Source organism: Bemisia tabaci, chromosome 8 (genome assembly GCF_918797505.1).
Source record: "Bemisia tabaci chromosome 8, PGI_BMITA_v3".
In the NCBI taxonomy this organism is placed as follows: Eukaryota; Metazoa; Arthropoda; class Insecta; order Hemiptera; family Aleyrodidae; genus Bemisia; species Bemisia tabaci.
In genome coordinates, this window is record NC_092800.1 from 13699913 (window position 1) to 13726073 (window position 26161).

A 26161-nucleotide genomic window follows, 5' to 3' on the forward strand; every position below is an offset into this window, starting at 1 on the left:
GCTGTCATGTGTGACAGGCAGAGATGCAAAATTTCATCGAATTTATGCCAATTTTTTGGATTTTTCATGATGTACTTGGAAAGCTGTGAAACGGCAAGAAACAGTACAAAAAACATCGAAATTTATTAAGTATGTCGATTTTTCGGTTGTTTTGAATGGATTGCATACAATTAGCACCCAAAAATTATGACATGTTTGAGACGTTTTTAATGGACTCAGCAAGACAACAAACGGGAAAGAAATAATAAAAACTTGATTTTGGAAAAAGATCACATTGAGTCGATTTTTTTTCATTTGTTGAGGGCTGCATACTTGGCTCTGAAAATTCCAGGAAATTTTGTCAAACCTCCTCAATAAAAAGAAAAAAATAATTCCATGAAATTTCGTTTTCTATTCCTACCTCTGCAGGTTTACCATGGAAGCGATGGGTTAAGAAAATCGCTGGACAGAGTCGAAAACAAGCTGACCATAAAAAATGAACGTTTGTTTAGAAAATACCAAACTATGCTTATTAAAAAAATATAGGTAGAAGGACAAACGGAAAAAAACTCGCGTTTGTTGAAAGAAGTGAGAAATTCAAACAGGAAAAAGTTTTTGAAATTATCCGGTGGAATCCTAGGAGAGAGGTCTCGAGGTATTAGTAGGTAAAGGTTAAAAAAATAATCCACAGGAAAATTGCATTTAAACAAACACGAGGTCAAAGTTCAAACTTCCTGTCTACGTCAGAGGTGTCTCTTGAAATGACTGCGCCGGGTCGAATTTGCATTAAATTTTCACTTGCTTCGTTTATTGCACGCGGAATTGTGGAAAGCGATTGGCCGGAAAAAGATGAATATGACGCTGGGCTCTAGTTATTGGTTCATTATCATGTGTTATGCATGCTCTCACACCGATGAGATTAATGGGGGAGTTGCCTGAAAGGTGCAAAACACTGAAAATCCTGCCCTTCCCGAATAAATCTTTCCGGCGGACATTTTTCTCCTTTATTTATTTTAATATTATTTTTGCAATGGCTAACTTGGTGTGTGACGGGTGCGTTACAAGGAGAGGGGAGGGGGTCAAAAAATCTGAAAAAGTGCGTTACGTGATACTTGAACGCCTAGGCTTTAGCCTATAACAATCAATCGGTTCATTTTTCCTTTGCCTTCTTTGACTATCACTTTGTCTATCAGTTTCAATAATCAACCCGCAGATGAATCACCCCGGTTCTATAATTTCACCCAAAGCTATAAATGATCGATATCACGTGTTCTTTCATTAAACACGATTCGTCACCTTCGATTAAAGTATCATAAGCGCCATGCGACGTTTCAAAATTTCCACCGTCATTTAATTTTTTACAGAGAAATTGTTCAACGCAGCTGTTCGAAAATTTCACCGAATTTTCTTCGTGTTGTCAATAAAATTCAGTGAAATTTTCCAACAGATTCAACCAACAATTTCTCTGTAAAAAAATAAAATGGCGCCGGAAATTTTGAAACGTAGCATGGCGCTTGTGATACTTTGTCCGAAAGATGACGAATTCAATAAGTTGAGCACTGGAAAAAAAACCACATTGGATCTAGAGTCCAGACTCTTGAAAATATTGACAAGAAAAAGGACTCTTGATTCAATCAGATTTAAGCTTAAATCAAAAGGAAATCCGCTCAAATTAAGAGGCTTGGTTCTTGATTTAAGCTTAAATCTGATTGAATCGAGATTATTTTTTCCTGTCAATGTGTTTAAGAGTCTGGACTCTAGATCCGATGTATTTTTTTTCCAGTGACGCTTAAGACAGCTCTTTACGATAGATTTCGATTATTTTACACACATTCAAATGAAAAAAACTCGGTGTCTCCAACCATCGCGAATCGCGACGGCTGAGAGCAGGGAGGTCAACGCGCTAATTTCGGCGCGAACACCACGGATAAAATTCGAGTCGGCTCTCACGCTCTCACGCACTCACGCGCTGCCGACGATGTTCGCGCCCGCGCGTCACGGATTGTGCATCCTGGATGCAGTCGGTCGCTCGCAAAATCCCAGCGCCGCGACGCCACGTGACGCCACGACGCATCAAGACGCGACGCTGCGGCTGAAGTTAGTTTCGGCTCGCAGTCGCAGTGGGTGCCATCTGCGCCCTATTGCCAAATTCGCCAACAGAAAGGGAGACACTGTCGTTTGGCTTAAACAGATTCGCCTTCAATCAAAAGGATAGGCAAAAGCGGTCACCTGAGTGTTGAAATAGTTATATCAAAATACCTGGATGGATATGCACTAACGGCAGAAACGACAATGTTGGAGGGCCTGAACAGTTTCGCCTTCAATCAAAAGGATAGGCAAAAGCAGCCACTTAAGTTTTGAAATAGTTGTATCAAGATACCGAGAAGGATATATACTAACGTAGAAACGGCAATGTTAGAAGATATATACAGATTCGCCTTCAATTTAGAGGATAGGCAAAAGCGGTCACCTACGAGTTGAAATAGTTGTATCAAAGCACTGAGGTAGATAATGGGCCTCTAGAAGAGGTATGAATTAAAGCACAACGATGCACGTTTTCTCTTGAAAATTCCACGAGAAAAACGAATCATATGACAGAAAGTCTGAAAATCAACTCCTGAACAAAATATAAGTGTTTTCTATCAAAATTGATTAAATTACAAAAATAAAAATGACGTCATTTGTATAATTGAACTTCCATTTGATCTGTGTTTAAAAGACTTATTAATATCTCATTCAAGGGTTGATTTCAAAACTTCCCGTTGTGTGAATTGTTTTCAATGTAAGATTTTTTTAGGAGAAAACATGTGACGTTCTCCTCTACTTCGGGCCTTGTCTAAAGGACCATTGGATTATTTTTGAATGACATTCAACATAAGGGAACCATGTCGATTACAGTATTGTAAAACACACGAATCTTCATCTTCATCTGAAAAAAGTGCTCATAATAGAAAATAGTTTTCTTTTTGTTTTTCTACCAAAGAATTGTTCCGGTGGGTGCCGTATGTGCCCCTTAATTGGCTAAATTCACTTACGGCAGAGGCACTACCTAAACAGGTTCGCCTTCAATTGAAATGATAGGCAAAAGCGGCCACCTACGAGTTGAAATAGTCGTATCAAAATAAGGAGGAGGCTATAACTGGACTACATTCGAATGGCCTTCAACAAAAGGGAACCATTGCGTCTAGGGTTTTGTGAAATAAAATGTATCTTCCTCTTGATCTAAAAAAGTGCCCAAAATGGCAAATAGTTTGTTTTTCTGCGAAAAATTGTTGATTTTAGCGGGAAAAGATCGTTTCACCAACTACCAATGATTTCCAGCTAGTGGTTTGCCATCTCTCGCAAAAACTGCTTCATACGTGCAGTCGATTAATTTCCCCATTCTTTCTCTAAAAATAGATGTCTTGTTTTGTTAGTGTCGTTTAATGCGATTTTTTCTCCCTCCAAAATGAATCATAAAAACTAAATCTACTGAGCGCTATTTTATATAAACAGAGGCCTCTTAGTTTTTGGCTCTGGACGCCTCGAAGTATATCCGAGAACATTTTTTACGACACGCTCTTCGGGTTGTTAATCACTCGTCCACATGGATGGACAGCTGTACACCCATTAATCTACTACGAATCTTCTGCATATAATAGTGATTTTATCGCCCCGCGTCTATAATTCGATCGTTTATAGAGGAACAGTGGCGTGGCGTGTTTTGCGATATATCGATTGATCTGTCATTGAAACCTATGGAAAAGGATCAATAAACAAGGAGTTCGCGACGAACTTTTTACTAATCGATTCTTGACCACAGCTTTAAATAGGGAAAGATCGATAGTTGACTTGAGAGAAAACGGAAGAGGCGTTCCAGCCTAGTTAGATAGACATCCAGAAAAATAAACCGCTGCCGATGAGGAAAATTGTCGCAAAGAAAACAAATAACAAATCTTGAGCGATTCCATTAAAACCAGAAAAATTGTGACACAAATAAACGTTCATCGTTACTATACCAAAAGTATTTCACTTGTCGTAATTTATGGACTACATTTTGCAGTAAGGAACCACTAGCATTGCAGTGTTGCTAAGTTTCATCATTTCCCGGACGGAGGAACGCAACGCCATTCAAAGGTTGCAAACTTGACACTTATAATCCAATTATTTTTTACGTGTAAATATGACCGTGCCGTTTCCATATAAACTTATCTGCCTGTGATGAAGTAAGAAATCAGTGAAATATTGGCTATGAAAAATCAGTTTCCCGTGATGAGAGCACAATTTACGAGTAAAAATTTGGCAACATTTGCATGATCATACGGCGTTTTTTCTTAGCGCGTTCTGTCATCTGAAAAACGACAGACCCATTGGATTGCATTTTGCAATAAGGAACCACTATTTCTGGCCAATTTTAGAAACAACATACATGCCATTGGTTTCCCTATGCAAATATGTGCTTTTGTGGGAGACCATTTTTAGAGTACCATTCTCATTTAACTTTTCTCTAATTGAAAAAAGAGGCAGAATAACTGCAATATTCCAAATATTTCTCTGAGGGCGGGAAAACTTAGATATAAAAGAAACGCCGTGAAAATAGGATTTTTCCCTCTTTCTGTCCGTTAAATAATTGAACTCTTGTCTGATTTTCCAGGTTTCCTATGTTATAAATACACTGAAAAAAATGTACGAGATGAGGATAAAAGTCGATAACTTACCAACCGTCACTTTAGGAAATTCAGCTTCTTTTCCTGAGCATTGTTGCGCGGCTTAATTAGTATCCTGCAACAGAAAAAGAAAGTTTTTTAAGCATCATCTCTCAAAATATCAGTTGCACGGTGGCAAATCACGTCGGTACATTGTAGTTCAAATATCAATTCTTAATATAAAACTGATAATGAGGAAACAAGAACGCCCTATACCTCAATTTGTGATATTACGATCCTAATGTGGGGAGACGAATGCGGAATATCGATACCTTGATTAGTAAAATAAAAAACTGGATTCCAAGCGGGTTAATTTTGGCATTACTCGGGGCTTTCTACAGAACTTTCCGAAAATAGAAAGCTGAAATGCGTTTTTAAAAGTATTTTAGGAGTGTCACTAGCTCGGCATTACTCGAAATGGAACCCAAGTTTCAGCTGCCGCCAAATTTAATTGGACAAGGTACTGTTCTACGAGAGGACAGCACGGTTAAGCCAATTCTCTTGAAAATTGCATTCTACGAAAGACATAACTAGAAATTCTCGAGCGAATCGGCGCAAAGTTTTCCACTAAAAAAAAATTGTTCGATGAAATTTGACAACTTCTGATATCAATTGGTTCCCTTTCGAAGAACATCCACTTCATTGACCAAGCTACGCCGCCGCAAATCGGCCGCGCTAGAGAAGAATGCCATATTTGAAAGCCTCATTTTTGCCGGTAAAACACTTCTTATTCACATAAGTTACGAATAATTTACTTAGAATTTTTCAGATACATTAGCGAATTACCAAATAAATTCTAAATTCTCCGAAAAATTCCCAGAAAAAAATTTGCTAGATTTCTGAAAAGTCGTATTTTATCGGGATGGATTTGGCAACGTCCCAATGTTCATACGGCATTTTCCCATCTCACAGCAGTAATGATCAAAGTAAGTGACGTATGCATTTTCACGGCTCGGAGGTGAAAATCTGCGATTGCATCCGAAGAGTGCGTTCAAAGAAAATAAATTGATTGAAGTCGTATGGTCGTTAGCCTCGAAGTCAAACCGCATTTCATTCACATCTTGAACGATTGAATTTTTTTTGTGTCATAGAATTACGCATCACGAAGTAGTTTCAATATGTCTATGGTCAGTCAGTGATGCATAAGAGGATGAACGATTGATTATTATTTCATAAGTAATTTGTTCGTCGATTAACTTCTTTTCTTCAGTTTTCACGCATCTTCAGGACGAACAAGTACCAAAACTGTGGCTTCATTTCTTACAATCACAGAGTACGTCATTCGAGACGGTATATTCCAAAATTAATTCATCCAGGCAATAATGTCACCGTGGGCCAAGGGGCCGTCCCGAAATTACGTAACGCACTTTTTCGGCATTTTTGACTTACCCTTGTGATTTTTTTGTGACGTAGGTCCCGATCCTTTAACACGTAAAAGCAAAATGTTGTAACGCTCTCCTCGACCCCCCTCCCCCTCCCCCCTAGAACGTTACGTAATTTAGGGACGGCCCACGATGGATTGAGTCAATGGGATAAGTCGGAAAAAATTCTGAAAACTTTAAAAACCTATGACTCTGTTATTGCCGAAAGTTGCATTTTAAAAGTTCTATTGGTTTTCTTCTACAATTTTCTCGTTAAAGCATCCGTAAATATTTAAAATTTGTGGAAACGTACCTAAAATTAGCACTTTTTGGGTATATTTCGCGCCCAACCTCTTCCGTTGACTCATTCCACTGTGCGGCCCCAAAATTATTTTTCTCCGAGTCAAAAAATTACCTCTTTTTCACAACTTGATCTCGTTCAAATGAGTCCACAGGATATTCGAGAAACAAAAAAATACTCTCAGGCGAAGTTTCCTTTTTTCGGGCGAACTTGTCGGTTTTTGCAAGAATGCCACATCGTCGGATCGTCGGAAACACTTCCGCGAAACGCGAAGCGTTGGCCGAACAGATGCCTTGTCCGTCCGGATACGGTTGAGTCATCGTAGGTATCCTTGTCACTTGGACTCGGGTTGCAATTCATATTTGGCGCCGCCCATAAAAATTATGAAAATTATAGACGTGGACTTCTCCGCGGGCGAGGACGGGAGGGCGGCGCGGCGCACAGTGGATCGAGTCAACAGGAAAGGTCGGACAAAATTTGGAAACTTGAAACGCTTGCAACTCCGTTTATATAAAACTTTGAGGTTCTAAAAGTGGTTCCATTGGTTTTCTCATGAAATTTTCTTCGGAAGGCACCTCTTGAAATTTAAAATGTGACGGAATAAACATCAAAATTCGCAATTTTAGTAAGAAATTCCATGTCCGACCTCTCTAATTGACTCGATCCACTGTGCGGCGCAAGACGCGACACATGCACATGGGTCGAAGGGCAGCTTAGAAATAAATTGTCGGCTGTCGATTTTAACCTGATCGCACAGCTCCAGCGCCTGCACTCCCTGCCTCCGCGCATACCTTCCGTGCCATACGCTCGCCGAGTTGTAAAATTTAGGATGAATTTTTGGACGTCCACGAAAAGGGTGGACTGATCAATAGAGTACCTATATTGAGAGAGTATGGCCACTGGGGTTACCACCTCTGATTGGCTCAGCCATCTTAGGCTAAATGGAGCCCTTAGGACCCAAAAATGGCGGACGCCATAAATTAATGTAATGCAAAATGACTCAAAATGTAGTTTTCTTTGCTTATCGTAACGAGAAATTTACTCAAATGCACTATTGCGACATCTTCACATATTTGCAAGGCTAATCGTGTGCAATTTTTGAGAAAAATTATCTCAGATGTAGTAAGGTTGGCAGCAAGTGCGGTTGGTGATAACCGTCAAAATTTGGCAATGACCCCCCTCCCATCCACAAAAACCAAGACAAAGCACCGCCATTTTTGGGTCCTAAGCCTCTCCATGGGGCCCAGTGGCCATACTCTCTCAATATAGGTACTCTACTGATCAATAGACAACTATTTGTCAATGGAGAGGATGTGTGAGGAATTTGCGATTTGACTGTTGATTCTTATGTAAAAGTTCGCGAGAAACACGATGATGTGGCCCCTGGTTTTCTCTGAAATCAACTCCCAAGCTCAAAAAAAGCTCTCAAAGTGAGGCCAAAATGGAGGGGATATCCATCCTACCTGAGAGTCCACCTCTACAACAAGACAAACTCTCCATGCAAAGATAGGGAGCTAATACATTGACAGGACTGCCACTTTATTTGGAGGCTCTAAAACTGAAAACACGGCATCGCTGCTAATGTATTTTCTCCCTATCTTTGCATGGAGAGTTTGTTTTGACGTAGAAGTGGACTCTCAGGATAGCGTGGGATATCCCCTCCATTTTGGCCTCAACTTGAGAGCTGTTTTTGAGCTTGGAAGATGATTTCAGAACCAGTAGCACCATCGTGTTTCTCGCGAACTTTTACATAAGAACCAACAGTTAAATCGCAAATTCCTCACACATGCAACATCTCCATTGATAATTGCCTATTGATTGTCTTCGTCTATACGAAGACAACGGAGAGCTTAATTCTTTTATTCGTAAGTAAAAAACCAGCGGACAAAAGTGGATAAAGGTCAACACTATATAGTTCGGTGGGGCATTTCGTGGAAAACTATGCTTGTACACGGGTGTAATTAATATTATTGTGCGGTAACAAATTGAAGTTAAATTTTACCCCTTTCCTCTTTTTCTTGTGCAAGCTACTTCTAAATTTCTTACAAATAATGGAACACTAGACAAGGTACGAATTTAAGCAGTCTGATACAAGTTTCTTAGCCAGAATTTTACGTAAAACACGATTAGCACAACGAAATCGTGCATACAATCGGAGCTAATTCGTGTGTGTAACAGTGTAGCGCATGAAGTATTCACACGATGTTGAAGGCGCTAAATGTGGTACACGGGGGACGCCTTTTACTACCCGCGATAATTCTGATTCGTCACGTCAGTGAATTCAAAAAATTCAAAGTGCATGCATTTTGCTGAAAACTCTTCAATTGCTTTGATTTGAAGAACGTTTATAAAATATTGTTCGGACATCGATTTGTGTGTAAATCACTGGATCTGCGTTAAAGTTTTGCCGATAAAAAACAACGCATTTTTGTATGCTACGTTACACATTATAATTCATTGTTAAAGTTACTTCGACCGCGCTGATTTTTCGGTCAAAATTACCTCAACTACGGTAATTTTTCTGCTAAATACAGGGTGAGCACTTGGCTAGGCGCGTGCTTTGAAATCGGTGTTAGGAATGCTAACCCACTAGACAAGGTACGAAGTTGAGCATTCTGATAAATGTTTCTAGACCAGAATTTCACATAAAACACGATTCTTGCATCAAAAGTTACTGAAACCAACTCCTAATGAAGATATTAACGTTTTTATTTCACATCGGTTACAAGGAATTTAAACTGCTCGCTCACAAAAAACTCAAAGCTCTACGTGAGTCAAATCGCGCACTACAATGGTTTCAGCAGGTTCTCAATCGAGCAATGGTCATTTCCCACCATGTGTTCTTCAAACTATAAGCAATTTGCTATAGCTTAGCCAAAGCGTCAAGACTGAGGTTGCCAGATTTTTATATCGCAGAGCTGTCATGATAATGTTTAGCGCAGGATGTGAATCACGTAGAGCATTGAGTTTTAATGAGCGGGTGGTTTGAATTCACGCATTAGGAATCATTAAATATCTTTGTAAGGAGTTGATTTTGCGGTAATTTTTGTTGTGCGCATCGTGTTTTTTGTGAAATTTTGGTTAAAAAACATATATCAGAATGCTGAAATTCGTACCTTGTCTAGTGGTCCATTCCGCACTTGTGTGAGATTTTTTAATTACAAAACACACAGTTACTTTGGTACCCGCATTTGATTCCAGCATTGCAGTGCTATTAAAGAACGCCGTATGAATATTCGAGAGTTGCCAAATTTCCCAGCATAAAACATTTACTTTTGCGGAAAGTTATGTATATTCTTCCTTGAAATTTTCAGATACTTTATAGATTTATACTTAGTTATAGAATTATACGATTTATAGATTTATACGGTTACAGATTTATACGAAGTTATCTGGAAAACTTGCATAAAAATATTCACAATTTTGCTAGTAAATTCGTTTTTTATTGTAGGAGACATGGCAACGTCTGAAGGCTCATAAGGCATTCTTCCCCTAGCACGGCAGAGCAGACTTTGGTTTTTGCCAAGCGGGAAGTTTGGACTGTCAGGTGCAGATAAAGCTCATTACTCACTTGCGAATGAAAGTTGGAAACTTTTCATTTGTCCACCTCGTTCAAAGTGAAATTTTGATGAGGAAACATATATTGTGAGGCTTAATTTCTTACCCTGTAATCTGACGCGGTAGAAAACAGAGTTTGTATAGCTACTTTGTACAGCTATATAGACTGAGATAGCTTTGGGATGTTTGGTAGCCTACCACAAAAATCGAAGGCAAAACAGCTGCGCGCGTAACTTCTCCCTTTTGAATAAATTCTGATACCAAATTTGACTTCTGCGTTTTACGGAAGATGTTGCGAGTGATGCAATTCACCTTCTTGAATCTTGAACTTGCCGCGGGAAATGATAGGTGACAACAAAATTGTTCCCCCATTTAGGTACATTAGGTATATATAATAGATTTCAGGCGAGGTAGCTTGCATTGATTTATATCGCTTAATCATATGCATTTAAACGCACGAAATCCAGCGTTTCCAACTTGACATTTGGACTTCATTTTGCAATTTGGACCTATAGATCTTAGCCCGGTTTAAGAACAACGTAATACGCCATTAGTTTCCCTATGCACATAAGTGTCTTCCCAGAAGAGTTATAGAATTTATAGTTCCAAATTGCAAAATCAGTCCATTTCTACTTGCTCTCCACTTAAGACCATTATAAAATAATCGATCCTAGTATCCTAGGATCGATATGTATCGCGGTATCCCTCGATACATATCGATTTTTCACATACATTTAAAGGGACGAAACCCGGTGTTGCCAACTTGTAACAATTGCCACTGTGGGGGAAATTGGGTCACCGGAACCCCTTGCAGGTTGCACATCGAGCTGTGCGCACTCCACGATACTAGAAACGAGGTTAGAATGACCGGAACTTGCAGCGAAATTCGGATTCGGCCCCGAATAATTGAATTTCCAGCCGGCAACGCTACGGCGAGCCGCTAGGTTGCCGGATCTCACTAAAAAATCACCGGATTCCCCTTCGAAACAGCGAGCGCAGCGCCCGGTTTGGCAAGCGCGGAGCCGGGTAATTAACTAAAGAAGGGCAGAGCTTAAAATAGAGGTTCGGTGACGTAAGAGAGCGCCCGACGGCAATAAGTCCTTCTGTCACCCGTACGTGCAAAGTGCGTGCACGCGAGAGGAGGAATACGGGGAGAAATGGACCCATCTCAGATGAAAGTTTTGAAGAAAGCGCGTATCTGCCGTGCATCCTATTGGACTAGAGTCCCTTTATACTGAGAGTAAAGATAATGCGAATTCATTTCTGATTGGTTCCTGTATTTAAGCATGCTTTTAGGCCTCTACGTTGTCACAAACAGGACTAAAGATTATGTTCACCAATTGCAAACATTATAAACTGGAATGAACCGGTGAAAAGCATTCAATTTACAATGAAAAAAAATTCTCGGCGTTTTTACCAAGATCCATTAGTATCTTTACCATCTCACTTTTTTTACCAATTATTGGTAATTTTACCAAGACAGACTGGTAAGCCTACCTACAAACCGGTATTTTTACTGTTTTTTTTCAGGTAAGAATACCACTTTTATTGGTAATCACTTCCCGGTAACTTTGCCATTTTATCTCGGTAATTCTACCACAGTCGATAAAAAATATTGGCGTTTTTACCAAGGTCCAGTAAAATTACCGAGAAAGTTCAATAATTTTACCGAGATTTCTCGGTAAAATTACCAATTCCATAAATGGTAATTTTATCAAGAAAAACTGGGATCAAATAGAACCCTGAATTCTTGGTAATTTTACCCTTTTCTTAGTAAATACACCGAGATTTTTTTTTTCAGTGTAAAGATAATGCGAATCCATTTCTGATTGGTTCCTGTATTTAAGCATGATTTCAGGCCTCCACATTGTCACAAACAGGACTAAAGATTATTTTCACCAATTGCAAAGATTATAAACTGGAATGAACCAGTGAAAAGCATTCAATTTGTGTAATCTATACTCCCGATTGTGACATCTATTTCTGCTGGACGGAACCAGAGACGGGTAGGAAAGAAGGAGTATGTGCTCGTCACTTGAGGGCCGTAAGAATAAATGGGAATTTTAAAGCGCCAGTGACGTCAGCGGCGACGACCAAGACGAGGTGATCAGGATCGTAGCTTTTAACTCATGAGCACTGATCACAACACTTCTCGTCACATGCCCACGGCTCATAAGTGCCCAATTTTATGGCGATTAGTTCCATTTTATTTAACGTAAAATCTCACTTTTCCATTTCCGCTACAGGATTCACGTCAGCTTTTACGTTATTTCTTATGCAGTTTTCTATAGAGCATATCCAATACTTCCCACACATGTCTCTAGTTCCGTTTAGCAGAACTACGTTCGATTAGCACAATAAAATAAGTGCTGGTTACACGCTCAAATTTCCACCAATTTCCGATCAAATGGTGACTGGTGCGCACCATCTACCATCAAATTTCTGCTGCCTGCAAAAACTTGATGGTAGATGATGGAGCTGTGGGGCTCATCCTTCATCTGATTTCCACACAACCGTGCTTATTTCATGCTTATTTCATGCTTATTTCATGCTTATTTCAATCAACACGCTGTTTTAATTAATTTTACTCATCAACCTAGATAACTATCGACCGCCATCTGGGTCATCATTTTGATCGGAATTTGACGGAAATTTGAGTGTGTAACTAGGCCACAGATCAGCCCGCTGAAGGAAGAACAGTGCAAGATCGACGATTTTTTTTCCCCGCGAGAGACCCACATCAGGCAAGGGTTGATCGAAAGCTCCTAAAATCTGCTAAGTCTTTGATTAAACAGAAGAATCAGGGAACCCCTCCCCCAACCTCCTACCCTTGTAACTGCTAAGTTAGAGTATTCGACGTTAACGCATGAAAAAATCCAAATCGAAGACCCATGGGTTCATTGTGGGCTCTATCCGGACTGCGGGTCAATTGTTGAATCGTTATCGAATGACCTAAATCGATAAATAGCATTGCTAAGATAGGGACTTATCGATCAAGCTCATTCGATACATAGCATTGCTAAGATAGGGACTTATCGATCAAGTTCATTCGTTAGCGATTCAACAATCGACCCGATGGTTTGCGAGAGCTGAGCTAATAAAAAGCGGGCTGCATATCTCTCACTAATTAGGGGCAAGGCGCAACGTCGGCAAGTGCTGTTAATTAGTTAAATGGACTCAAAGGGTTCTCTGTCGGCGTTTCGCGAGGAGCCGCGTTTGGCCCCGCCCTCCATGACTCCTGCTCACTTTAACGTCTTTGACGCCAGCGAGTGACACCCTTCGGGGACTTTTTCATTGATGTTCGATGGATAAAGTTTCGCGAAAAGGAACCAGGTGTTTTCGGAAACAACGGATTTGCTCGTCAGAAACGTATCCAGCAATTTGGCAACACCGAATTCCTTCTATGCTAAATAATCGATTCTTCTGAGGGAACTTGGCTCCTCCAAGAATCGATACATTTCCATGTGTTTAAACGGAGAAAAGACGATGTTGCCAATTTGCTGGATCCGTCCTGTGAACCTATGGTCCAATTTTGTGTCCAAATATCTTACGATGCACAACGGGGTGTGATGCTCGGAAATTTTGAAGAAATGTCCTAGAATCCAGAAATTGAAATCAGTCGATCGAATATTGAATTTGTCTCCAAAAGGCGCTGCAAATTTTAATATTGTTGGCAATTTCGACTGTTGTTAGTTTTTCCCGATAAAATGTGTGTTTTTAACAAAAGTTGCAGATCTTACACCTCAAAATTTTCAGGTATTTCAGATAAAATGCGAATGTAATATCCAAAAGAAATAGAAGAAGAGAGTACGGCAGTTTCCCTAAAAGTACGTTTTTTATCGAAGAAAATGCGGCTATGTCTAAAGGCCCATGGAGCACTCCTGCAATGCATGCTGGGAATCAACTTAAAAACGATCACGCATGACTTTAAACCGTACCAGATAGTAATTGATATCATATTATGGCTTAATTTTCATAATTTTCTTGGAGGCTACATTCCATTTACGTTTATTTTCCATTACAGATGCAATTTATTTCCGGGAAAAAGATTCGTCGAATATGACAATAATCTCACTATTCGAGGTGAAAATAAAAAAGAAGATTAGAACCATAAAATTAAAATACGTAAATCTTCCGGCTCTCGGAATGTATTTTCTCGCGCGAAAGAAGGAAAAATAAAAAGGAAAAAGCTTAGAGCCGGTTCTTTATAATGACTTAAGAATCTTATTAAAACAAGGAAGCTCCGATAAATAAGTTAAAACTTCCCTGGGCGCGAACTTGAGCCGAGTTCAGGAACGATGCACAAGGCGTCTAATCCAATTTTTGAAATGCACCGAAGCTTTTAAAGATTAAAATATTTACCCTGAAAACTAAGGGAAGAGGAAGGAGTAATCCGAACAGACGCAAACAGATAAAACGATTTTTCTCGATTCTCATCCGTGGCACTGGGAGGGCACCGGATGCACGCACTTTTCTGCGGCAACGAAGTTCCGGAAAGTTTTAAAAAAGTTTAAGGTCTGAAAAAGTAATGGACCAGGGTGAAAAGTGGGTGTGGGGGAGGCGTTATTCTTGAAATGCTCATCCCGCGCTGAAATAAACTGGGAAGATTAATTTTTGCAGCGTGCTCCGCAGCCTCCAGCGCGAACGAGGATTGAAAAATGCAGTCTGAGGAATACTGATGAGTGAGGCACTAAAAAGTAACTTCGAGATTGATCATTTCGTTCCGTTCGGATGCCCAGAAGTAGGATTAATTTTCACACTGTTATGCGGGGTTTTATGAACGCTTAATTTGAATGTGAATCATCCAGTCTGAAGACGGACTGATGCCAACAATATCCAGAAAGGAGAATTTGCTCGCCAATCATGGCCGAATTTACCTACTTGCCGCCCATGGGCTGCCTGTATTTTGCCGCCTTCTTCTCAATCATTTTGAAACATCAATAAAAACCATCAAGTGAACGTGCCGGAGGGTGAAGGGTGCATAAGACGCGTTCACTCATGTTGGACACATTTTTTGCGTAAGCCCTGTCAACACTACTAGCAAAAGTTCACGGAACTTCGCGCGAAAATTCAGTTCCGCAAACCTATCTCTGTGGGGACAAGGCCTTTCATTTGTAAGAAATGAACTAAAAAATTAAGAAAGAACAAACATAAATGTGATTTATTAATTTTAACTTCCGTCGCCGTGCCGCGCTGACCACACTGTGTTTGGCGCAATGCGTGAAGTATTCATGTAGTCTTGTAGGCACTGTGCGTTTCGCGCGGCGCCGACCGCTGTTGACCGTACTGTGTTTTACGCAATGCGTGAAGTATTCATGCAGTTTCGTAGGCGCTAATATGTGTCACATGCCGACTGCCGCGTCGAGGGCTTCTCCTTTTCATCTCAAGTCCTCGTCATCATTTCTCTTTGCGCCGCGCCGCTCCTGGCCAGTTTACGTGTTTGGTTTCTCTCTTAACTCAACTAATTAAAGGTGCACAGTCTTTTGTATTACCGAAATACGACAAAATTAGAAATCAATGAACTCTCAGGAAATGAGAGATTTTGTCACCTTTTCTTGTCTGTAGTTTTTTTCTGAACCCGATTTTTTTGTACCTGCACTTAAAAAAATTGCAAAATATGCCGCCCCCTAATTTTGCCGCCATGGGCCGCGGCCCATGTGGCCACCCCCTTAATCCGGCCCTGTCGCCAATTTGTATTGGTTCAGCTTGGAGCGTGCTTAAAAACTGATTTCACAGTATTTTTTATAATTTTTTTTTCTGATATGTGAAATTGTATAAAAATAGACTTAAATAGGAGAAAATACGCCGCCCTGTGGCGTCATTTCCCTTTTAAGCACATGGTCTTAAGCAGATTCGGTTATTTTGTCATATTCTCTAAAATAATTGTTCAATTTAGAAACTGAGGATATTGTGCTAATTTCTCTTAGAAGTTTCATCTTAAACATAAAATTCACCAAATTTTAGACACCTGCAAATTCTCCGTTCGATGTATTGGATACAAGTGATTTTAAAGGGCAGACACAAATTTTGTTTCATATTTTTTCCCCGGCAAAATTTGTTTGATTTCTTAAAGGGTTATCAGAGGCTAATTTTCATCGTTTAAAAACAACCAAAATCTACTGGTTCTTGACCACCAATTTATCATTCCACAATGTCCAATGAACTTTCATGTACATAATAATTACTTTCAACGATCTTTTTTGAAGCACTCTGATAAATGGAAAAAAAATGGATCACGGATGAATGCACTCAAATATGACAGCTTGAAGGCGTAATCTTATCATTTTTCCGAGATAGAGGTCACTTAACATTTCATCGTTTCCCACACGAAGGAACGTAACTCCATTCCAAGGTTGCAAAATCGACTGAAAATATTCAAATTTCCACAAGAATATGTCTGTGCAATTTTTGTCCATATTTTTTCTGATATTTGCCAAAGATCAAAGGAAAAATTCATGAAATTTTCAGCATGGAATAGCAGAGATTTTCCTCGTAAATAATCTAAATCGTATCTAAATCTAATCGTAAATAATATGCGAAGGGAAATATGACAACATCTAACTGTAGTTACGGTCTTCCGTGATGAAAACGACGACTTGTAACGGTTCAATTTGTTGTTACGCGCACAACAAATACAACGGTACTGTCTCTTTTCACGTTTTAATTTTTCAAGGTGTATACCTTACTCCCTCCCTAGGAGCATAGAAAACTACAATTCGGATGTAAGCAACTTGAAAAATGTTCTCATCATCATTCGATTTTTATTCTTATCATTACTTTGAAATGTCCGTCTTCTTGGTTTAACATGTTTTAAGGCCATGCCCCGTATGAAATAATGACGACAGGTACTTAAGGGGTTGGAATTTCTGACAAACCCTCTTAGAAGAAGGGCAACAGTAGGGAAGAGGACCGGACATAGGGGTGGAAGACTAAGGAGGAAATAAGCTACCAGCTGTAAGTTTGAAACGCTGCAATGGTAGTAAGCTCCGCTTGCTTCATAGCATGGTATTCACTTCCCGCTAACTCATCGATTTCCAGACACAATTTCCTCTTATTTTCATCTAGATTCTCTAGAAAAAAGAAATAAGTAAGAAAAAAGAAACTCTAAAATTTGGAAGGGGGGAATCTTCCTTTTTTGTCTTTTTCTGACTTTTTCAAGCAGAGGCAACTCGGACCATCAAATTTAACCATGATTTGATCTCAGAGCGGAGAAAAAAGACATTCTCGGTTCTTGGCACCCAATTCCGGATACTATCCTGATTTATCCGGATATTTATCATTCAATGATAAATCCCACTAATTCTAGTTTTTTTTTCAGGTTCAGATCTTGGACACCATGCTCTAAAGCAGCTATCTTCAATTCTGCAAACATTGCCCGGATAACGCCAGCCACAGATGCTTAATGACAGTGACGCAGCGTGAGTGATCGATTATTATCGATGATTCCCCGTTTGAAGCTGTGGTAAAAAATCGACTATTAAGGTATTTGTTGCGAACATCCTGTTTATCGATCCTTTTCCATGAGTTCAAATGGCAGATCGATCGATATATCGCAAAGCACGCCACGCCACTGGTTCAGGGTACAAGATGCATCAACGTACAGCATAGCCGTTACGCGTTTATAATTGCAGAAATTGATTACAGAAATGCAGACCTTCAATTCTCTTGCATCGCGTCAGTGTCAGCTACGCTTTTCTGCTCGTCATACCTCTTACTCATCGAAGGTGTGTTTAGAAAGATGCCGTATGAACACTCAAACGTTGCTAAATTTCTCCGTGAATTCTAACCGAAAAAATCCGATTTTTTAAGCCGGCCCCACGAAAAGCACCCCTAGCAATTTTTGCTGATAGAGACTTTACGACTGAAAAAATCATTAATCTCATGGATGGAGATGGCGGATTTTTTTTCGTTGGATATCTACAATATTTATGACGTTACATTTGTATGTGATGCCTAGATCGTCCGCGAAAACAATCAAGGGGCCTGATCTATTTTCCTATTGAATCATCTATTTCGGGAGATTATGGGATTTTTCAGATAAAAATAGCCAGCCAAAGGGTTCTTTTTATCATAAACTATTACATTGAAACATATGATCCTTTATTCCACGCTGAAAGATTCATCTTTCAATTTATGTGAGCAAGTTTAATGCTAGAAACGAAACAGACCACAACAAGCGAGCATCCTAACATTTTAGAGTGCAAATTGCATACCACAAATTAAAATAACAGCTGACTTAGCCATGCTAATTAGACTTTTGATCATAAAGACTGATGATCTCTGCCCTAAATGAGTCATTTTCCCTTAAAGCTTTCTTGTTGAATGTAGAGGCTGATTTGGACTGCATTTTTCAATACGGAACCTTTTTTTCTGACTCATTGAAATAGACACCTATCTCCATATGGGAACTGATGTCACATGGATGTTTCTTAAAATAGTAGTCTCATAAAAAGAGAAATAGCAGTTCCTTATTGCAAGATATAGCCAATTTTTCTATTTCAAGCCTCGAGGAGACCCGTAAAAACGTTTTAAATTTCTCATGATTCTCATCGAAATGGCAACTCTGTTCTCAATGAGTCGTTGATAGCAGTAGTCGCGGGGATGCGCTGATGTGGTGTTGTACGGTCCGGCCCTGGTAGTGGTAGTCCTCAGATGAGCTGCATGGATGTCAAGTTTAAATTAAATGCATTTAAATTAGGAGACTTCGTTGTGTCTCTAAAAATTAAAGTTCATTCCTGTCTGATGTACATCCAAAGATGCACAGTTCCATAGTCTCATAAAATTTCGTGAAATTTTATGAATTTTTTTTAAATGTTTTGCAATGGACCCACTATGCCATGAAATGCACATCAACAGAGAATTTTTAAGTAATTTTGAAATTTGATTTTGGAAAAAAGAAATCATGAGTAAAATTCAGAGATTCCTTATATCGAATTCTCAATTAATTGTTGCGGGTTGCATACGCAGCCCCTGAAGAGTCGTTGAACTCTCAATCCCATGAAAATCCAGGTTTGCAAAATTTCACGATTTTTCTTATACCTCTGCAATGGACAAAATATGACATGAAACGCACAAAAACAGTAACATCTTGATCCTGTAATTTTGAAAACAAATCAAAATTCATTTTGCATCTCTGTGTCCACGCTAGGGAAATTCGGCACCGTCGGATGAGCTTTAAGTGCGGAGCAGCAAGTGCGAGTGAACTTTCACCTGCGCCGCGGGGGGTGGCCGGGGGGAGGGGGGTAAAGGGGGGGGGGAGCGGTGGCTGGAGATGGAGAGCCGTTGACTGTGACGAGAATCAATCTAAGTTACACACGAGTAACAACTGTTTGGATCGGACCCGATCAGTGACCCAGAGCCAATTACGGCCGCTTAACTTGTCACCAACCGAGCGCCGCCGCCGCTGTGTCCTCCAACCGATCCGTCCAGACCGGCCCCGCCGACGGACGACGAACACAGGTTCACACGTCCGTGCACCGTTCATCTAATGCACCGGGAGACAATGTGTGCATCGGGAAAAAATGGTCAATTGGATGCAATAATATGAGTATGGTGGACAATAGAGAAGGGAGCTTTCGGAACAATATGGAAATGGACACAAGTTGGTGATCATACGATCTTAGCCGCAAGATAGCGTCATAACTTCACATTACGCACAGTATTCTCACTATATGGGGAAAATATCATTTCGAGCTCTCCAGCCTGTGTCACACTATCAAAATAATCCATCAAAATGTCAAGGTCAAGTGCTGTGATTGGTCCAAGTCATCGAATAAGCCAATCACAACACCTGAGCTTGATATTTTGATGGCTAGCTTTGATAGTGTGACAGGCTTATAGACATGGATACTGGTGGATACACGAGAGCGCGGTAAATCCAGTGATTTGGTCATGCAAAAATAATCGACATTAGTAGAATGCCAAAACGGTTACGAAAAAGCACAGCTCCACTGCTGAAGAGAAGATCACCATCAAGATGGGCCGAAAGTGTGAAAAATGACTTAAAAACGATAGAAGTAAGAACATTACATTTGTACTATTAGGATGTAGCGAGGAAACGATAAATCAGTGAGCCCATTGATACGTGGGACGAGGTTCTAATTAGAGAAACTCTTCTCTAATAGATTTGTTGGAATCAGTCCGTAGAATTGAAAGGTTCAAAAAAACGAGAAAAATAAGTTACATAATCTGGAAGCCTCCTTCCCTTCCTCTTTTTTTGGTGGGCCGTTCATTGGCTTGTCCATAAATTTTCCATTGGCTATTTTTCCATTTGGAAACTTTTCTAGAGGCTCCCGTGGGTTGGTTCGAAGACTAGGTATTGGACGTTCAGTAGAGTGGTGTTCTTTGCGATGTATCGATTGATCTGCCATTTAAACCTATCGAAAAAGATCGATTATTAGGGTGATCGCAGCGAACACATCAACAATCGATTATTTCCCATAGCTTCAAATGGAAAAATATCGATACTCGAACGTTCATGCCTCGCCACTGTGGAAGTTTGCTCTATCTTGGAGGAGTAAGAGGAGTGCTAGCGTGTTAAGCAAAACATCGTATAAACATTCGAGCAATGCCAAATTTCCTCTAAGAAAATATCTATTCCTGAGAAAAGTTACGAGTATTTCCTTTTGAAATTTTTAGACACTTTAGATCAAATTGTGACTAAAAATCTGGGAAAAAATTAAAGAAAAACATGCATAAATTCTCAGGAAGATACGGGTTCTCTTGGGCATAATTTGGCAATTGTTGAGTGCTCATATGACGTTTTGTCTCCGTGCGTCAGAGTACAGGACCCACCCGCGAAAACAGGAGCTTGACGCTGGCGATTCTGATCTCTTGAGGAGCCGCCCAGTGGGATTACTCTTCTAATGATACATCGAGGCCTTGACTGAGTCATCTCCACCTGTTGCCGCTGTTCTGCGCAAGTTTGCCGAATCCTCGTAAATCTGAGCCCATGAAATGGTGGTATATGAGACTGAGTAGACTGACTCTAAGCGCATAAAATGCACCTTGCCTCTATAAAGAATTTTTAACAGCTTTTCTTTCGTCACTGAAAAAAATAATATGCTGTTTTAGCCCCTAAGATGTCAAAAATGTGTCTGGTGATCCTAAGATGCTGCCTTGATTGCCCACGCAGTTGAATTTGCATTCACAGGATGTAAAGTTAACTGCGAAGGCATGAAAGGCAGCATCTTAGGATCCGCAGACACATTTTTGACATCCTAGGTGCTAAAACAGCATACCATTTTTTCAGTGTAAATACTAAGGGGAAGACACATTGAACTATTTTTAGTTTTGTGCGTTGCATTAGTAGTGCTTTACTTTGATGTCGAGTTCAGCGAACATTGTATTATTAAAACAATAAGTCCAAAAAGTAGCGCCACTGGAATATATAGGTATGTAGAATGTAGCCAAGTGCTAGAAATAATGTAACATTTCTTTGATTTCATTTTAATATCAACGATTTTTACAATTGAAAATAAAAATTATGTTCATTTTTTACATGAGCTTTACATACACTTCACGTGTGGACACCCAAAAGAGTCACAGTATTTTTTACGAACTTCCAACTTTTCGAAATAAAGGCTACACTGGGGTTTATGGATTACCAGAAAATCAAATTGGATGACTTGCACTTTCAGTTTGTTGTTTCACGTTCGGTATGCTGCACATACACTGCACTTTGCTTAGCTCATCACGCTAGAGGAGAGTATTTTTAAACTTCAACAAAATTTCATGTCAAAATTTCAATGCTAACTTTTAATTCACAACTTTTTCACTAAATTTTACAACTATTTTATGAGTGGGATCTCACGAAACGGATTCCCTAATTCGTAATTTTTAAATTTTGTTTTCATCATCTTACGCGATATTTGGTTGAGAAAAAAGCAAATCAAGGTGAGAAAACTAAAAAAAAGTCATTTTTGAATGATTTCCCATTCCTGACCTAGGCTTGGGGGGAGGAGGGCGTTGTTAAAATCTCACTCAGGGGTCAAAGGGTTAAATGAGGAGAGACAGCCCGAGGACTTGGTGTAAGGTTTTTTTTTTATTTTTTTTTTTTTTTTCAATACCAATTTCACCATGTAACGCCGTTTGCTGGTTTTTATTTTAATTCCTTTTTTATTTTTAATTCTATTTTAGTAGTTGATAATGGTGCCGTAAGGTACCGAAACGTCCTTCCTTTGTATTTTAGCTTGGTTTCCGCATTTTCCTGTGTTTTCGATTGTAAGGGGAGACAGGGACAAAAAATCTCAAAAAGCTCCTTAGCTTTCAGCTCCATGCTCAAGAATGCGATAGAACTGGCAACGGCGTAACTACGTCTAGGTTCTTTGATACTGGACTGACATAGTTACTGACGCAGAGCTCTTTTAAGGCGCGTCTCTCGCGTCAGGCATCCGTCCGTAGACGCGCCGCGACGCCCGACCCGGGCCGCATGACGACAATGCAAGGACTCGGTCACTTCTTCCAACTTCCACGCGGTCTAGCTTTGGGCTTTGCGCTTTGGGCAGGGCTCCGAATTTATTCGCCGAGGCGTGCCAAGCGTCAAGTGGGAGCCGAGGTGGAGAGGCATAGCTCCTTCACTCGCGACTGACGAAAACCAAAGCTCGTATTCGAGGCATGTGGAGTGAAAACTACGGGAATCCGGGAGATATTATAGACCACTAGACAGGGTACGAATTTCAGCATGGTACATGTTTCTTAACCAAAATTTCACGTGGAGCACGATTCTCGAAATTACTGAAATTAACTCACTGGAAAAAAAACCACATTGGATCTAAAGTCCAGATTCTTGAAAACATTGACAAGTAAAAATACTCTTGATTCAATCAGATTTAAGCTTAAATCAAAAGGAAATCCGCTCAAATTAAGAGGCTTGGATCTTAATTTAAGCAAAAATCCGATTTAATCAAGAGTATTTTTTCTTGTCGACGTTTTTAAGAGTCTGGACTCTAGATCCAATGTGGTTTTTTTTTCCAGTGCTCCTAACCGCCAAGATATTTAACCTTTCTTGACGCCTAAATTCAAACCTTCTGCTTGTGAAGAAACAATGGTCTACCTGAGTCAAATCGCATAATAAACGTTACCATGACAGTCTCTGCGATATGAAAATCTGGCAATCTCAATTTTGACACTTTGGTTCAGCTATAGCAAGATGTTTATAATTTAAACAACAAATTTCTTTTTAGGTAAAGCTGTTTCTGGCGATGAAGAAATGGAAATTTTACATCCTAAGTCTTTATACATGGTAAATACGAAGTAATTGCTATTAAAAAGTAATATAAATGGAGTGTATACTAAAAGTTAAGTACGTAAAGTAAATGGTAAACAAAAAGTAATTCATAATGCTTGAACACCAAAACCGACTTTTGACATAAGCTGAAATTGTTACCATAGCTAATCTAATTAAAAGGTTTAATTTTAGTGACAGGATGAAAATTTGAAAACATAAAATGGTATACAAGAAGGCGGCAACGTTAGAAATTCATAAACGCGTTTTGCGACATAAACCATCGGTATTTAGGCGCGCTGCAACGCAAAATCGATGTTAGCGCCTTGATACAACAATACGTACTCGATGGATGTCCATATTGCCTATCAAAAAATTGAAGGCGTTTTCGTTTCGGTTGCCCTGATAGTGAAGTGTACACCGTGCACGAATACGTTCCTGTGGCCGCTATTGGTGTCACGTCAAATAGAGGCGACAGATATCGATTTATTCTTGGCGGTAGCATTGAAAAAGGTTAAGTCGTTACATGTTACATTGTTTAAATCCAATTCGTCATAATGGAGAATCCCTGTGTGAACATCAACGCTAATATTGCATCTTTTATGATATTTGCCTCCACGTGATGCCCCTAACCTCTGCCTGATCCTCTCTACCATCCTGAAGAATTTTAAGAATTCTAGCAAGACAAAACACGAGTTCTGTAGAGTTGAATGGATGTAAAGCAATAAATATCTATCAAGGCGAGCTGCTTCATTAAGAATCGATTAATTACGATGGATTTAAATGGAGGACCAGCGTTATCAGCTAACATTAACTGCTATCAGACTGCTATGTAAGGAAGATCGTCTCTGATGCCGTGTTAAGGAGCAAAGTCGTATGAAGATTCGAACGTTTCGAGATTCCTTCAATAATATACAAGTTTCTTTAAAAATTTGTGATTTCGTTTTATTCGTCTTTAAAGAAATTGTTTTTTCAGTTGAATCTAATGATTTTGAAGATTTAAGGGAAAAACATTCATAAATTTTCCAAAAAATTACACATTTCCGATAAAATTTGGCAACAACCAAATGTTCATTCAGCGTTCTCAATTTGTACAGCAAATAAATGCGAATGCTAACTTTAAAGAAGATACACTTTAGAAAACTTGGTTTGAAAAATTGAAAATCGAGTTTTCGGTGGCAATAATTCTCCATTCTTCCTGCGGAAAAATGTTACTGAAACACTCCAATGAAATGTAGGTATCGTTCGGGGTTCATCGGCACTAAAATCCTTTTTCGCGTAGTTGGACAAAGATAAAAAATTCTGACCAAATTTAGGTACTTTGTAAAGAGTTGAAACCAATATGCCTCTACCTCGTCATCAAAATAAAAAAGCGCCTTCAATTTTTGGATAGGCAATATGGACATCCATCGAGCACGTATAGTTGCATCAAGGCGCTAACATAAAAATCCACCCATGTTTTGCTTGACGATTTTTCTTTTTAAACCTAACCCCTCCGGTTACAGTCGGAACCCTTCTCTGCAGTGCGGCTGTGGAGACTCAGAGCAAACCAATCCATCAATCAATAAGAATGTTTGCTTCCGCTCCCAAAGGCTGGGTCGATAGTTGAATCGTTATCGAATAATCCTGCTCGATAAATTCCTATCTTAGCAATGCTCTTTATCGATTAAGGTCATTAGATTTCAGTGGCGCGGCCTGCTTCGATATATATCGATATTTCCCCATTTGAAGCTATGGTAAAGAATCGATCATTAAGGTGTTCGTTGCGAACACCCTGATAATCGATCCTTTTCCACACGTTTAAATTGCAGATCAATCGATATATCGCAAAGCACGCTACGTACGCCACTGTTCGGTATCGCTTCAGCAATCGAGCTTCTGGAGCGTTCATGGCCAGAGTCTCCTTATGAGTCTCCTCTTACAATATCAAATTACGGGCCAACTGAGTGATAAGTCGAAGACCAGAAATTTCACCGCTGACCAATGAGAAGACTGAAAATCGTATCGATTATTCTTTCAGTTTGCTTATGATGTGATCTGATTGGTAGGCGAGAGGCCAGATAGCCAAACTAAACAAAAACATTTGCTTGGTTATTCATATACAATTAAGTCATGTGACTTTGTTCTTTGAGATGGCGAAACATAATGATCTTTTACAAAGGATAGCGTGGTGAACGCGCAAAATGAAGAGAGCTGAGGGGATGAAAAAACGGGTACAGAGGGAAATTAATATTTCCTAAAAATTGACCCTTTGGCAGCAAATCGAAGTTTAAGACGAGGAACGGGGAGTGAGAGGAAACCGCTGTTAAAGTCCGCCGTGGCGGTTGCCAGTATTAGGAACGGTTCGCCTCGAACGCTTGTAACATCATTAATAATGCAAATTATGGATTGAAACTTTGACCTGATTTTCTTGAGAGTATTAGAAAGTATTTAGCATTAAAAACTGGGAATTGATATTTTTGACCCCAAAACCGAAGTTTTCACTGTACAGAATGATTGAGAGGTCCACTTTGACGGACTCTAGCTTGATTCCAAAGCTGATTTTGGTGATAAAAAAATGCAACGTTTACATCTTTGGTTTATGCACAACTAAATGCTATGAACAAAGTGTAATCTGCAATGCATTCACACCAAAACCGACTTTAAACAAAAGCTATAATTTTTACCGAGGTGAATGCCATAAAACGGTTTCATTTTAACGATAGGATGAAGATTTGAAAAAATAAACCTGTACGAGAAATTAGCAACGTTGGAAAAAGAGTCACCTGTTTTGCTACCAGAACCATCGTTCTTTCAGCGCGCTACTGATGTTAGCGCCTTGCGTGATGCGACTATTCGTGCTTGATGGATGTCCATGTTGCATATTTAAAAATTGAAGGCGCTCCGCGTTTGATTGCCCTGCTATAGTGCCGTGCGCTCAGATGTTCCTGTAAGCGCTCGGTGTTGCGTTACACAATTTAATCTTAGTGATATTATTGAAAAAATGTAGTCGTTATTGTTGAGTTCCGATTATTTATAACAGAGAATCAAACCGAAGGTTTTGCTGTATACT

The 26161-nt window shown here is 39.6% G+C and overlaps 1 protein-coding gene across 12 annotated transcripts in view; it reads right to left on the reverse strand.

Annotated features, from left to right (window-relative positions):
- The window catches only part of LOC109033903 (plasma membrane calcium-transporting ATPase 3), a 469278-nt gene that overhangs the window by 154937 nt on the left and 288180 nt on the right, over positions 1-26161 (reverse strand). For all 12 annotated transcript variants that reach the window (XR_011900360.1, XR_011900361.1, XM_072303337.1 and 9 more), the window contains exon 3: positions 4677-4740. The gene's annotated coding sequence lies outside the window, so the exon portion shown is untranslated. The remainder of the gene's footprint in view (positions 1-4676; positions 4741-26161) is intronic.